This window comes from Macaca fascicularis, chromosome 16, assembly GCF_037993035.2.
Source record: "Macaca fascicularis isolate 582-1 chromosome 16, T2T-MFA8v1.1".
NCBI lineage: Eukaryota > Metazoa > Chordata > Mammalia > Primates > Cercopithecidae > Macaca > Macaca fascicularis.
Genome location: NC_088390.1, coordinates 72775822 through 72791071, shown reverse-complemented (window position 1 = coordinate 72791071; position 15250 = coordinate 72775822). Strand labels below are relative to the sequence as shown.

The window sequence follows — 15250 nt, the reverse complement described above, 5'->3', positions numbered from 1 at the left end:
GGTGCAGTGGCTCACACCTGTAATCTCAACACTTTGGGAGGCTGAGGTGGGTGGATCACCTGAGGCCGAGAGTTTGAGACCAGCCTGGCCAACATGGCAAAATCCCATCTCTACTAAAATACAAAAATTAGCCTGGCATGGTGGCGGGCGCCTGTAATCCCAACTGCTTGGGTGGCTGAGGCATAAGAATTGCTTGAACCTGGGAGGCAGAGGTTGCAGTGAGCCAAGATCGCACCACTGCACTCCAGCCTGGGTGATAGACTGAGACTCTGTCTCAAAAAATAAAAGATTTAAAAAAAAATAGCCGGGCGAGGTGGCGGGCGCCTGTAGTCCCAGCTACTCGGGAGGCTGAGACAGGAGAATGGCGTGAACCCGGGAGGCGGAGCTTGCAGTGAGCTGAGATCCGGCCACTGCACTCCAGCCTGGGCGGCAGAGCAAGACTCCGTCTCAAAAAAAAAAAAAAAACAAACCCTGCAAGGCACCTCACTAGTTGAGGGAGAGAGAACAAATACATTTCCCCATCAGTTAAGAGTCAACAGACTTTGGCCGGGCGCGGTGGCTCAAGCCTGTAATCCCAGCACTTTGGGAGGCCGAGACGGGCGGATCACAAGGTCAGGAGATCGAGACCATCCTGGCTAACACGGCGAAACCCCGTCTCTACTAAAAAATACAAAAAACTAGCCGGGCGAGGTGGCGGCGCCTGTGGTCCCAGCTACTCGGGAGGCTGAGGCAGGAGAATGGCGGGAACCCGGGAGGCGGAGCTTGCAGTGAGCTGAGATCTGGCCACTGCACTCCAGCCTGGGCGACAGAGCGAGACTCCGTCACAAAAAAAAAAAATAAAAGTCAACAGACTTCACCTGTTATCTCCTGTGTAACAGGCCCATGAGACACAAAGGTGAGACTTATCTCAGCCTTAAGGAGCTCAGGATCCAGTGAAGGCATCCAACCACCACCAGACAATTATAATACAGAACAGTGGAAACTGGGGGACAACTGAGCGGAGGACAGATGACACCCAGCCTGTAGAGCCAAGAGGCATCCGGAAGGCTGAAAGAGTGGGACAGTCTGCCCAGAGGAAGCTGCACTAAAAGGTAAACAGGTGAGAAAGAGCTCAACCCAGCTGGGCATGGTGGTGGCTCACATCTGTAATCCCCTGCACTTTGGGAGGCCAAGGTGGGTGGATCATCTGAGGTCTGGAGTTCGAGACCAGTCTGGCCAACATGATGAAACCCAGTCTCTACTAAAAATACAAAAAGTTACTCCAGTGTGGTGGTGGGTGCCTGTAATTCCAGCCACTCAGGAGGCTGAGGCAGGAGAATCGCTCGAACCCGGGAGGCAGAGGTTGCAGTGAGACAAGATCGTGCCACTGCACTCCGACCTGGACAACAAGAGCAAAACTCCATGTCAAATAAAAATAAAAAAAAAAAAAGAAGAAAGAAAGAAAGAGCTCAACCCCTTCTAGAATATGCAAGTGGCTTCATAGAGCAGGTGGTGAAAATTGTCAGTAGATGATGCCACGGCCTCTATAGCAAGGCTTGGGGGAAACAGACACCCTCTCGCATTGTTCTCTGTAAACCACATTCCACGGGGCTTTGTGGAAACCGAGCCAAGGCCCACTTAGAATGGTGCCTGACGCAGAGAACATGCTCAGGAAATATTAACCACTAACAATTTTATTATCTTTATTACTACATTAGGACAAGTACATCTGATTTACTTGATTTCTTAATGGAAAGCTAAAGTAAATCTATAAACATTTAAAAAACAGTGACCACCTTCAATGAAAGATAACTATTGGAAAACCAGAACCAGGAAGACTGGGTAGAGTCCATGCTGTTGGAGGAAAATAAAATCCAATGTACCGGCAGGCACAGTGGCTCATGCCTGTAATCCTGGTACTCTGGGAGGCCGAGGCGGGTGGATCATTTGAGGTCAGGAGTTCAAGACCGGCCTGGCCAATATGGTGAAACCTCATCTCTACTAAAATACAAAAATTAGCCAGGCTTGGGGGCGGGTGCCTGTAATCCCAGCTACTCAGGAGGCTGAGGCAGGAGAATTACTTGAACCCAGGAAGCAGAGGTTACAGTGAGCCAGGGTCGCACTACTGCACTCCAGCCTGGGCAACAGAGCAAGACTTTGTCTCACAAATCTAATGTATGCATCTTTTGAAAGACTTACAAATGAGAGAGATCAACTGTTCTGGTATCTGCAGTGTCAAGACCTAAAAAGGATGATTCACAATGAATGACTTGTTGACATTTGGTTTGGTTGATATCGGTTACCCACATACCTAAGGACAAGTTCATTCGGAGTCAGTTTTCCTTGGAAATATCCTTCCTATCTACTGCCCTGAAGCCAGCTCAGCAGCATCCAAGGCTGCATCACCTTGTAAATAATCTTCAATGAAAACGATATGGTCACAGATCACTGACAGCTTGTTGAAGCCTAACTTTGTCCCTTTCCCCACTTTTCTATTTTTAATCACCTACCCCAAACAAAAACAATACATAAAACCAGATAAAGATGATACTCTTGAATTCCTTCAACCAAAAGAAATGAAAACACGACTCCAAACTCATTCCCTAAACCTCCCTCTTCATTCTGAGACCCTCTAAGCGCCACTTTGGAACTGATCACCCACCGCTCAATTGTTTCTGAACCCTTGGTTCAATGTAGCACTGGAAGGACCAAGAACCTGCATTATCCAGTTCTGATGACAAGAGTAGGTTTTAAGATTTTCCATAAAGACCTGGGTAGGAGAGATACTGAAAACAGGAACCACTTATCCCTTAAATCTGACTCCCGCCTGAGGCTCCAGGAACCACCTGAAATTGAAGAGCTGGTCCTTCCTCATTAGCATCCCTGCTCCGAGCTGCCACAAGCAACATTTAAGAGCCCTTCGGATATCCACCTTAGGGTTTCTTCCAAACCATGGCCTCCCCCACCACAGCTTCCAGGCAGGGCCAAGGAACAGGGGACTTTCCCAGACCAGGCCACGCCTGCTAAACACTCATCAGAGAAGACTGTGGCAATGCCTATGAGAAAACAGTGGGCATTTTTCTTGTGAAGCAGCTAAGACTCATGGAGGACCGATGCTCTCCAGGCCTTTCCCCTGTCACCCCCAAGTACTAAAAGGGAGTTCCGATCAATAAGGGCGGGCTGGCTTGGATCAATACCCACTCTCATCCCCTCAGTCAATGTGAAAGGGTCCCATGGTTTAGCCAAACTCTTCAGCTATGGAAACCCTTCCCTCCAACTTCAAATACTGCAAAGAAGTGAAATACAGCGAGGGTCTTGGTAATCAAGTGTGGCGATGTTTGAGTGGAAACGTTATTGTGAAAGAATGGTTTTTATGATACTTCTGAGTGATATGAATATTTCTAATTCTATACATAAATTATCCTCTCAGAATCTAATTGTCTTCAAAGATGTCTTGACCATCACTGCTATAATTTTGGCCTTGAGAATATTAAATTTAAGGAGTGATAAAAACAGAGCTAAATAAGAGACATTTAAACAGGCAGTTTAGTAGGAGTTAAATAGTCAGAGGCTACAAGAAATAATTACCTAATCCGGTTCTCCAAAAGAGTAATTGCAACAAGCTTGCTTAAGCTACTTTGAGCTTTTGTGTAAGTTTATGCCTACTATAAATATTTCTATAATCCTTTTCTGTTCCCAGCATACTTGAGAGAAACCTAAAAGCATCTCTGAAATATTTTTGGTGCTGGCACAGAATAAACTGTTATTAATATTTGGGCACAATTTACTGAGTTATCTGTCAACGTCCTTCAACTTACCTCCCTGGATAACCTGTGGAGATTATTTATTTAGCATTTATTTCTACTAAATAAAACCACTGAGTCATCTCTTTAGATGACAATGGCCTCAAGACATTGTTAAAGCCCTCCAAAGTTTCAGACCCACACGGCCAGGGTGGGATTCTTCTATGAGATGAGGCCTTAATCTACTCAATGCTACATCTCCAAGAAGCTTATTACATGATGTGATATATTCCTAAGCAGGCAGGGAAACCAGTTTTCTGTGTGTCAAATCCAGTTCAGAATAAATTAAGAAACTGTGATAATTTTTTTTAAGAAACCGGCAGTAGATTCCAAAATCATTTACAAGTTTATCATTTCTGGTGAGTGTAGGTTTTCAAAGAACTGAAGTGACGCGTGTCTGTGGGCTATCAGTGATGAAAGTTGGTGCCGCTCAAGAATTTTCTGAGAAGCTCTTTATTGAGGGCTATCTTAGACTTAACATCACCTAAATTCACACTTTTTAATTTACTTGGCTCTCCCCAAATTTGCTCTGGGAATGACACATTGACAGAAAAATAAAATATTGCGTTAGATTTTCAAACAACTTTATTTTGGTTTTAACACGACCTCAGCTAAAATAAAAAAGGAATCAGCCCATGAAATGTGAGAACAACAAGGACTACGTCTAAAGTCATTATTAAGGCAAATTTTAACCTTATTTCATTATTCACCAGGATGAAACACTTCCTTAGCAGAACTTTTTTTTTTTTTAAAGGTTCCCTCATCCTAATATCCTGTTAAATTTCTTTCCAACTCCTCAAAGTGACACAATGTATGGAACTATAGAAACCAAGCAGAAGAAAGTGCCTGTTCACGCGGAGACACTTTTCCTTGTGGGAATGGGGCCATTTGGACTGTCATCATTAAATGAATCAGCAGCGAAGAGCTCTTGAAATCATCTCAGCAGAGCAACTGTGCCAACATCACTCTGGGGGTAAAGAAATAAAATTTTAAGAGGACAAGAAAAAAGGAACTGATGCATGTTTTGTATGCTGACCACTGAAGGAACGGAAAACCCTGAAGTTCCACACATGATCACATTTGCTGCTACACTGTCAAGAGCAAGGTAGTTATGTTTCTTCTTCTCAATATTATGTTAGCCTTAGGCTCGAATCTTTGAGGAAGGAAATGTGTAGAGTGTAATAGATTACCATCTATTAATTCACACATGTATTCATTACCATGTGCAAAGTACCTTCCAGGTACTGGAAGGGCAAAACATGAACAAATCTCATCTCTGGCTTCAAAGAACTTACACATTATGCAGCCATTCAAAGCATCAATTAAGTGATCAGTTACATTTATCTGGTACCCAAGAATGACACTGATTATTCGATTAAAACAGAAGAGTTCCTCTGCCCTCCTGGGAATAACTATTTAAATTCAGTCCTCAAAGAAGGTAAGAATCTTGTCCAGGGAAAACCTCAGTGCATCAAATCCCATCCCAACACTAATAAACTTTTGAGCTTTAAAAAAAAAAATTGTGCTCTGTGTGCATGTGTATCAATTAAAATAGACTAATATGACACAAACAAGTACTTCTTACTGAATTTTTCAAATGCTCAAGAGATCTAATTATAAAATTATAAAATATTAATTCTAGAACAAAAGACAATTCTATTATAATCATCATATAATTCTAATTAATATAATTACATTCCATAATTTGTTACTCTTTTCTCTGCTTCAAGTTCACCAGAAAGAACTGGCTCACCAAGGCACTCATCTCCAATCATTCTGTTGCCCGAACCAGATTTCTCTTCCAAACTAGCATAATAGTCCGTGTTCCCCATGACACAGTATTCAGCGGGTCTTGTAATAACATAACTTAAGTAACATTACTTACTTTACTAGTTATTCATGATAATCGTCATCTACCAAATATACCATGAACCATACATACATTACCTCTCATTTAATAAACACAAACTCCTATGAGAAAGGTAGTATTATTTCTATGTTACAAATGAGAGAACTCTGCCAGGAAAACTTAAGTGACTTGTCTAAAAACCACAGCTAATAAGTAGTAGGGCCGGTATTCAACCCTTTTCTAATTCCAAAGCCCCTATGGCTATACCATCTTCCTTAATAGAATTTGAAATAGATATTTTTTATAATGATCATCATAATGCATTCTAAGTCTAAATATAAAATTGCATTATTATAATTCATTGGGATTTGTTTATGCCTCTGCTGCCCTCACTGTCAGGACAGACCTCATTATTCTTAACAACTCAAAGCTGGTTGTGCATCTACAGCTCATTGCATTAAAAACTATAATAGTAATAAAAGCAGAAAGCCAGATGCAAGACCCAAGTGTGACTCAGACCACAGCTGCCTCTGGTGCCCTCCCCTCCCACCCAGCTTCAGCAATACCCCCCCTCCTTCCACCAGCTCCTGTACCCCTGACTCAGAGCTGGCACTCAGAAGCCATGAAGCACACTTGAGAGAACTGTTAGCCTGGGACCCTCATTTCCCAGCAACCCTACCCCATCAAACTATCTTTGCAAAAGACAAGACTTCTGGACCCCAAAGAATTCATTTTGGCGGGGCATGGTGGCTCATGCCTATAATCCCAGCACTTTGGGAGGTTGAGGCAAGTGAATCACTTGAGCCCAGGAGTTCAAGACCAACCTGGGCAACATGGCAAAACTCCGTCTCTCCCAAAAATAAAAAAAAAAAAAAAAGAAATCAGTAAATAGCTGGGCAGGGTGGTGCACCTGTAGTCCCAGCTACTCAGGAGGCTGAGGTGGGAGAATCACCTGAGCCCGAGAGGTCAAGGCTGCAGTGAGCTGAATCCGTACCACTCCAGTAACATTCCAGGCTGGGCAATTGGAGTAAGACCCTATTTAAAAAATATATATTTAAAAAATCATTTTAAGGGTTATGTCTATCACCACAGCAACCACTTCTGGCTGATTTTCACGTCTTATTCACTTTTAGATATCCATCTATATGGTGTTTTGTTTTTTGTTTGTTTGTTTTGAGACAGAGTCTCACTCCGTCACCCAGGTTGGAGTGCAGTGGCACAATCTCACCTCACTGCAATCTCCGCCTCCCAGATTCAAGCGATTCTCCTGCCTCAGCCTCCCGAGTAGCTGGGACTACAGGTGCCCGCCGCCACGCCCGGCTAATTTTTTGTATTTTTAGTAGAGACAGGGTTTCACCGTGTTAGCCAGGATGGTCTCAATCTCCTGACCTCGTGATCCGCCTGCCTCAGCCCCCCAAAGTGCTGGGATTACAGGCATGAGCCACCATGCCCAGCCTATTTGGTGTTTTGTTATGCAAATAATGTTGGTGTCTTTTTAAAAAGTAGATGATAAAGAAAATCAGAAATATGAAAAGAAAAAAAGTATTCTATCATCTCATCCTTTACAACATCACTGTTCACTATTTTAAAAACTGGATTAAAAAAAAAAATCACTGATGGGCGTGGTGGCTAACGCCTGTAATCCCAACACTTTGGGAGGCCGAGGCAGGTGGATCACTTGAGGTCAGGAGTTCCCAGACCAGCTTGCCCAACATGGCAAAACCCCATCTCTACTAAAAATACAAAAATTAGCTGGGCATGGTGGCACGTGCCTAAAATCCCAGCTACTCGGGAGGCTGAAGCAGGAGAATCGCTTGAACCTGAGAGGCGGAGGTTGCAGTGAGCCGAGATCATGCCATTGCACTCCAGCCTGGGTGACAAGAGCGAAACTCCGTCTCAAAAAAAATCACTTTAATCATACTGTGAATATAATTTACTATCTTTCCTATAATTGGGAAGGCATATTTTCAAGGGCATTTTTCTGTATTTATCCTAAGCAATGATTTGAAAGGACACTTAATATTCTATTACTTGAATATACAGTACCAATCATTACTGAATCATTTCCCCCAAAACTGGACATAAAGGATGTTTCCAATGCTTTTTCTGTTACGAATAAACCAGCAATAGGCAGGTTCACTGTGCAAAAATCTTCCTTCATATGCAAGATTACTTGCTTAGGGCCAATTCTCAGAAGCAGATTTGGAGGGTCAGAGGATAAACTGACTCTCAAAAGTCGAAATGATGATGGCAGCCATGATCATGGTGATGACAAAATTATTTTGGACATACAAAAAAAGCTCAGAATTATGTAACACACACCCATGTACCTGCCACTAGACTGAAATTTAACGGTGGAAAATCAAGACCAAGGAAGCAAATGCAGAAATACCTCAGGAGCTCCATCACCACTGCACAAGCAGGTGCAATACTTAACTCTGAAAAGCCGAGAAATGTACAGGTTAAATCTCTAGGCAAGAAGAGGAAGGAGCCTCACCACCTCCCTTTCATTAGCACTTCCCTGAGTTTTCATTAGCACATACAGCAGAGTTTTAAAGGATCTGGGTTGGCTGCCAGCTTAAGATTGAATGAGAATGATCTCAGTTTTAATGAAGCCTTTTCTGCATATATAAACTGAGAAGAAAAAAAAAAATGTGTTCAATGAGAAAATCTGACCTCTAGGAATCTGGAGATTATTGTGATTAGCAAATGCCACAAAATGTGCTTATTTTGAAATTCAGTTTTTCAGAAACCACCACATGCCAAAGATCGTTTCTTGTTTTCGTCCCCTCAAGCAAGCAGAGTTCATCATAGGATGACAAAATGTAAGCATGTATGGGAAAGCAAATACCTTGTTAGGATGCTGAAAACAAGCAGACAATAACTATCAATAACAGTAAAAATTATGTTCTCCCCTGACTGCACTAGAAGATACAAAGAAATATCACAAAAAGGCAAAAGCATAAATGAAAATTAAATTTCTGTTTGATCATCCTTTTGCAGAGGAAAAAAAAGTACTTTATTTATTCATGTGCAAGGCAATATCATCTTTTAATAGCTACAGGACACATTACTATTATCCTGCTGCTTCTCGGCTGGAGAAATAGGATTAATGGCCTAAGAGGAAAGAGCTTAAACTGATTAGTCAAGTAGACAGTCCGAGGGCAAATACGCAGGGAAAGGGGGCAGCCCTGTTTCCTGTGAGCCAATGTCCTGCAGAGGAAAAAACCTGGGTGAACCAAGGCTGGTCCAGGACCTTAGACGGCAACTTAAATGAAGAGAGGTTTTAATCTTCCATTTTCAAAATATACTCCAAATGACAGAGACTAGACTTACACTGGCTCCCAACACAGCTTAGATCCTACAAAGCAGTTTCAGAATGGCCACCGTTCATTCATTTACACCACCAACAGTATTGATGAACTGACTACCACGCTCAGCATCGTGTATGCAGAGGTGAGGACCCAGAGCCTGCCTGCATGGAGCAAAGCTGCATATATTTAATTATCCTGTCTGGTAAGAACCCTAAATGTACGTGACTCATAACAAAAATAGTTCTTTCTTAAGCTTGAGTCCTGCTGTGCTGGGTTGGAATTCTCTTAGAGATCACTGCAGACCAACTCCTTCATTCTGCAAAAGAAAACACTGGACTCTGGAGATGCAACCAACTCAAGGACACAATTCAGGAAGAGGCAAGGTTCGTGTCTGAGATCCCAGCCACAAGCTCGCTCAACAAAACAGATGACACAAACTTATTTGAAGGAATCTGATGCCCAAATCATAAAATTTCAAGATAAACTACATGACGTGTTCGATGGTGGTCCTTCCCAGCAAAGTAGCACGAAACCTGTCTCTGACATTCTAACTCAGGACAAAGGAAACAATTCTAGAAGCTGAGAAAGCAGCATCAGTGGGAAAAAAAAAAGTTCCCAGTGACGGAGGCTGCTTTGAGAGCTGAAGCAAGATCCCTGTTTGTAGCCCACCAGGGCTATAAAACGCAGAGCAAGCCACAAAAACCTCACACCATCTTAATTTCTTCATTTCCAAATTATGTTCCATGCGCTGTTTCTATTGGGGAATTCCTCGGTGCTTTTTTTGTTTTTGTTTTTTTGAGACAGAGTCTCACTTTGTCGCCCAGGCTGGAGTACAATGGCCTGATCTTGGCTCACTGCAAGTTCTGCCTCCCGGGTTCAAGCAATTCTCCTGCCTCAGCCTCCTGAGTAGCTGGGATTACAGGCACATGCCACTATGCCCGGCTAATTTTTGTATCCTTAGTAGAGACGGGGTTTCACCATGTTGGTCAGGTTGATCTTGAACTCCTGACCTCAGGTGATCCATCCGCCTCAGCCTCCCAAAGTGCTGGGATTACAGGCATGAGCCATTGTGCCTGGCCCCTTGGCGCTTTCAAAACAGAAGTCAGAAGGGAAAGCAAACTCCTTTTCTGAATCAAAAGACCTGATTATATCTGCTGTCTAAAGGATACCTATCATAAAATTCAGCAGACAGCCCAAATAGAAGGTTACCAAAAGCAATCAGAAAAATTAAAGATTAGCATCAAAGTGAGCCATCGAAAATGGTTAAGCTTCACCAAAATGTGCAGAAAGATCTGCTTGTGCTGTACTTAATGGAAAGGATTTCAAATGTTAAATCTAGGACATACCCCTTTAACCAGGGGACTTCATTAGTTTAATGCAAATCAGTCATCCAGCTGTTTAGTAGATCTCTGGAGTGCATGGCATAAAAACAACCTATCTTCCCTGCAACCAGGTAGTTAGTTGACAACAATAACTCTTCATAGACTAAAATGTCTAATAGGATATTAAAAACAGACACCAAAGAAATATATTGAAATATAAATGGCTGGATAAAATTATTTCATCTCAGAAAAATCAAGAACACCCTTCATATACCATTCTTCACCACTTCCCTCCTCCCCAAACCCTAAAATAATACAACTCAGGCCAGGCACAGTGGCTCACACCTGTAATTCCAGCACTTTGGAAGGCAGAGGCAGGCAGATCACAAGGTCAGGAGTTCAAGACCAGCCTGGTCAACATGGTGAAACCCCGTCTCTACTAAAACTGGGCACGGTGGCGGGCGCCTATAGTCCCAGCTACTTCGGAGAATGAGGCAGGAGAATCGCCAGAACCTGGGAGGTGGAGGTTGCAGTGAGTCAAGATTGCACCACTGCACTCCCACCTGGCAACAGAGCGAGACGCCGTTTCAAAAAAAAAAAAAAAAAAAAAAACAACTCAAAAAACACCACAAATTCAAAATGCTCTTTCTCTCCTGATATTCTTTCCCTTTCATCTGCTCTAAAGCTATCCAGCGGAAGGTCAACGGCCTCGGTATAATTATCACTTAGCCCTGCATCAGAGAACTTCTGGGCTGTCTGCAGAGCCCATGCCCTGCTCTTGATAATTCATCTCATGGTCACAGACAAGCCTCCAGGCCTCAGGAAGACACTGATGAGTTCCCTCAAAAGACAGAGTAGAAAATTATTAGAAATAAAGGAAATAGGGTACTGTCCGGACCCTATGGCTTGCTCTGAGTTTTGTAGCCCTCTTAGACTATTTCCAGAACCTTGAAAGAGCCTCCAGACTCTGGGATCTCACATCAGCCCTCTAAGCCACATTTATTCTCCAGCCCATTCCCGCGAGCAGAGTTCACTGAATTGGGGTGGATGGCTGCCCAGGTCGGGCCAACCAAATTCTTCCTCAGGAATTTAAACAGAGACTTGTGTCTGTTTGCATTAGAACTTGAAGGCAGAGGTATACTCAGAACCTGACACCGCCAGTTTAAACCCTAAGAGCAGGGAAGTGGAGGAAGCCCAACCACTGCCACAGAGAACGAATCCGATACTGGGAGAGAAGCATGGGTGCGTCCCAGGGTTCTCGGGGTAAAAGAGCAGTGCCTTGGCTCCTGGTACCACGCCAGTCCTGGTTCCAGACTTCCTTGTAGCCTGGCAGCATTTCCTGCCCTTCTCCCCATAAACCACCCTGTGAATCCTTTATAAAATCTACTTTTATGGTTTACACTGTTTTGAGTAGGCATTTATTATTCGTAACCAATAAGATATAGTCACATGTTTAATCATTTAAAAACCTAATATTTAATGATTTATAACCCCAGGAGAATAGCTTATAGCACACATTTCTTTAGCAGCATGTACTAAAATGTATTTGTTTCCAACGTCAAAATCTATTTTTTATGTTTCCCCATAGCCCTTTCTAAACACAGCCACATATGGAGAGAGGTTCAGTAAGTATTAGTACTCATTCTCCCTGGCCTAAGGGATGAGCTCTCGAATCTAAAAACCTTGGGTGAAAGATCTTACTTTCAGATCTTCAAATTGAGGAAAGAGTCTCACAGACTAAAATACATACCATAGGAGCCAACACAATGCCAGGAACACTTGCTCAGGACTCAGAAACAGGGGCACCAAAACTCGCCTGGAGTTTAGGTAATAGCCACTAGCCATGGCAGTCCCTGCCCTGTTAGTTGGCATGTGCCCATAGCGTGAAGGAGGAAATAAAATCAGAACAGTGCTGACACTTCATGGTTTTCCTGGCCAGGAAATTTGGTTGTACTCATTCAAGCATCCACCCATTCCACATTCACTGCATACCCACCCCCACCACGTACCAGACTCAGCACCACATGATGGGGAATACTGGGGTGATTATGACAGAACCTGTCCACTCAAGAGTTTCTGCCATCAAACATTCACACTTTAGTAAGAGAGAGGAAACTGGTACACAGACCATTAAAATGTACTGCAGTCCATGTTAAAAAGAGAAGTGTGGCAGACCGCAGGAATGCAGAGAAAGCAAGCTGCGAGTTTCACACACTGAAAGGGAGAGAGGGAACTGGAGTCAACTAAACACGCCTCTGGACTGTGCATTTGCATACAAACGCTTGGAATGCTAGGGACTGTCAAAAAACTGGTCCCAGGCTAGTCACGGTGGCTCATGTCTGCAATCCCAGTAGTTTGGGAGGCTGAGGCAAGCAGATTGCTTGAGCCCAGGAGTTCAAGGCCAGCCTGGGCAACACAGCAAAACCCCATCTCTACCAAGGGGAAAAAAAAATTAGCCAGGTGTGGTTGTGCGCACCTACAGTCCCAGCTACTTGGGAGGCTGAGGTGGGAGGATCGCTTGAGCCTGGGAGATCAAGACTGCAGTGAGCTACGATGGTGCTACTGCACTGCAGCCTGGGTGACAGAGGGAGATCCTGTCTCAAAAAAAATTTTTTTTTAATTTAAAAATTTGCCCCATACACAAATGAACAGAATTCCAAAGACGGAAAATGACATTTTAGATTTTTATTTCATTTTTCTGTTTCCCTTAGGAGAGGGAAAGAGAAGCAGTTTCCCCTGTAATCAATCCTTCCCTGTCTCCTATGGGTCCATGGACACCCACATGAAAGACCCCAGCTCCCTGCATGGGTGAGCCCTGGGCTGGACTGACCACTCAGATGGCTCATTTGGTCACACCGTTCCTGAGCCCTTCCTCTCAGATCAGAACTGCCTGTTACCTACTGAGCATCCAAAGCTCATTTCCCAACATGTGAAAAGCCAGTTTCCACAGGAAAAAGGAAAAAAATAAAAAGGCACTGTTACCACCAATTTATCCCCTCATCTGTAACCAGGCTGAGCTGTAAGCAGACCCCTGCCAGCCCCTGAAAGGCCATCGCTCTGAGGACACTGGCCCGAGCTTTAGTTACAATATCTGTTTTCACTGTCCATTAGGTGCCCAGCTGCCCCCTCTCTCCTTTCCCCACACACGCCGGCTCCTAGGGTGGACTTTTTTTTTAACCTCTGTAACTAAATAACCTGATAGGGCCATGTGATAAGGGAATGGTGGCCTAAAAACCCTAAGTTTCCAATTCCAGCAGCCGTGGCTCCATTTTCATGTTTCACACACAGAAGACATTAACGAAGGCCCTAAAAATAAGAGACACAATTATGGAGGCAGCCAAAGAGACACCTAACACTCAATCAAAGCCACGCAAGTGAGGAGAGCAGTTTTGGGAGTCAGGCCAAACGCTGTTCTATTGGAGGAATGAATCTTGTGTTTGTGCGCAGTCAGCAGCCTGGAGGAGGTGCAAGAACACAGCACCTGGACAACTAAAGGCCCGGGAAAACCCTCCGTCCTGCCAGAGTCTACCACATGGGCAAACTCTCCACACCCAAACTGTTCAAAATGGATGACTTATTTCTTCCATACAACAGGCCAGAAGAAAAATGAAAAGCCAGAAGGAGAGAGGAAACAAGGGTGTGACGGCTTCTTTGCAACCCTCTACTGCGGAACAGTTCCATAATCACCAAGAGAGGTCTACACAGCAGGCCTGGTTTCGTGTCGGCTACTGGTTTTCCAACCCTAAGACATCGGCTTGCCAAATGCGGGCGGCGGGGGCCGGGAGGGGTGGGGAGCAGGGTGGGCAGGCAGCATATTCAACCTCAGGGGAGAGCAGTGGAAGCCCAGAAGGAATTTTAATTTCTCTTATAAAAACAAAAATCTCAAGACAAAAACTTTACTGCCAAACTTTACATGGAAGGCAAAAATAAACTATCTGCTTTATACCTGCTGCCCCAGGTATGAAATATTTGATCAGATGATTGTCCACTCGCCATTAGGCTGACTCTCAAATTATGGACAGGAAGACAGCAAACCGTTCACTTGATGGACACAGCTGAGATGAACACTCAGCTGCTCACATTGTGTTCAGGTGCTGGTGCATTTTGAACACCTCATAAGAGAAATTACTGAAGCTCTTAATAACAAACTTGGCCGGGCGCGGTGGCTCATGCCTGTAATCCCAGTGCTTTGGGAGGCCGAGGCGGGCGGATCACAAGGTCAGGAGATCGAGACCACGGTGAAACCCCGTCTCTACTAAAAATACAAAAAATTAGCCGGGCGCGGTTGTGGGCGCCTGTAGTCCCAGCTACTCGGGAGGCTGAGGCAGGAGAATGGCGTGAACCCGGAAGGCGGAGCTTGCAGTGAGCAGAGATCGCGCCACTGCACTCCAGCCTGGGCGACAGAGCGAGACTCCGTCTCAAAAAAAAAAAAAAAAAACAAACTTGCCTTCCAGAACAGAAAGGTTTTACGAAAAAAGCCTCAACCAACCCTCGATACATTCTCAGTTAAATGCCACATTAAAAGTTCTCAGGAAGTCTCTATTTTGGAGACCTGTAATTTTTAACCGTATAGTCTTGCTGCTGCTGACTAAAGCTGAGAGTAATTTTACAACTCCATTATCCACATGTGGATGACTCATTTGTTAGATTAGCCCAACTTCCAGCTGCCCTCCCCCTCTGCTGCTCAACCTGCTGGTGGATAATGTTCCAACTGCCTGCTCTAAGAAGCTGAAAGTATGCAAACCCATCTTAACACAACACAGAGACAAAATGAGATAGTGGTGTTGACTATGTTTTGAATGCATTTCTCCAAGACAAAAAAGAATTTTGGATTTATGCACTGTTTGGGTAATTGGCACAATTTCACTTTATTAGTATGAATTTTAATGTGATGTTTCTAACCTCTTTTTTTTTTTGAGACAGAGTCTAGCTCTGTCGCCCAGGCTGGAGTGCAGTGGCACGATCTCGGCTCACTGCAAGCTC

The 15250-nt window shown here is 43.9% G+C and overlaps 1 protein-coding gene across 8 annotated transcripts in view; it reads right to left on the bottom strand.

Annotated features, from left to right (window-relative positions):
• PRKCA (protein kinase C alpha) overlaps nt 1-15250 on the bottom strand; it is a 522615-nt gene that overhangs the window by 460418 nt on the left and 46947 nt on the right. The gene's annotated exons all lie outside the window — the stretch shown is intronic.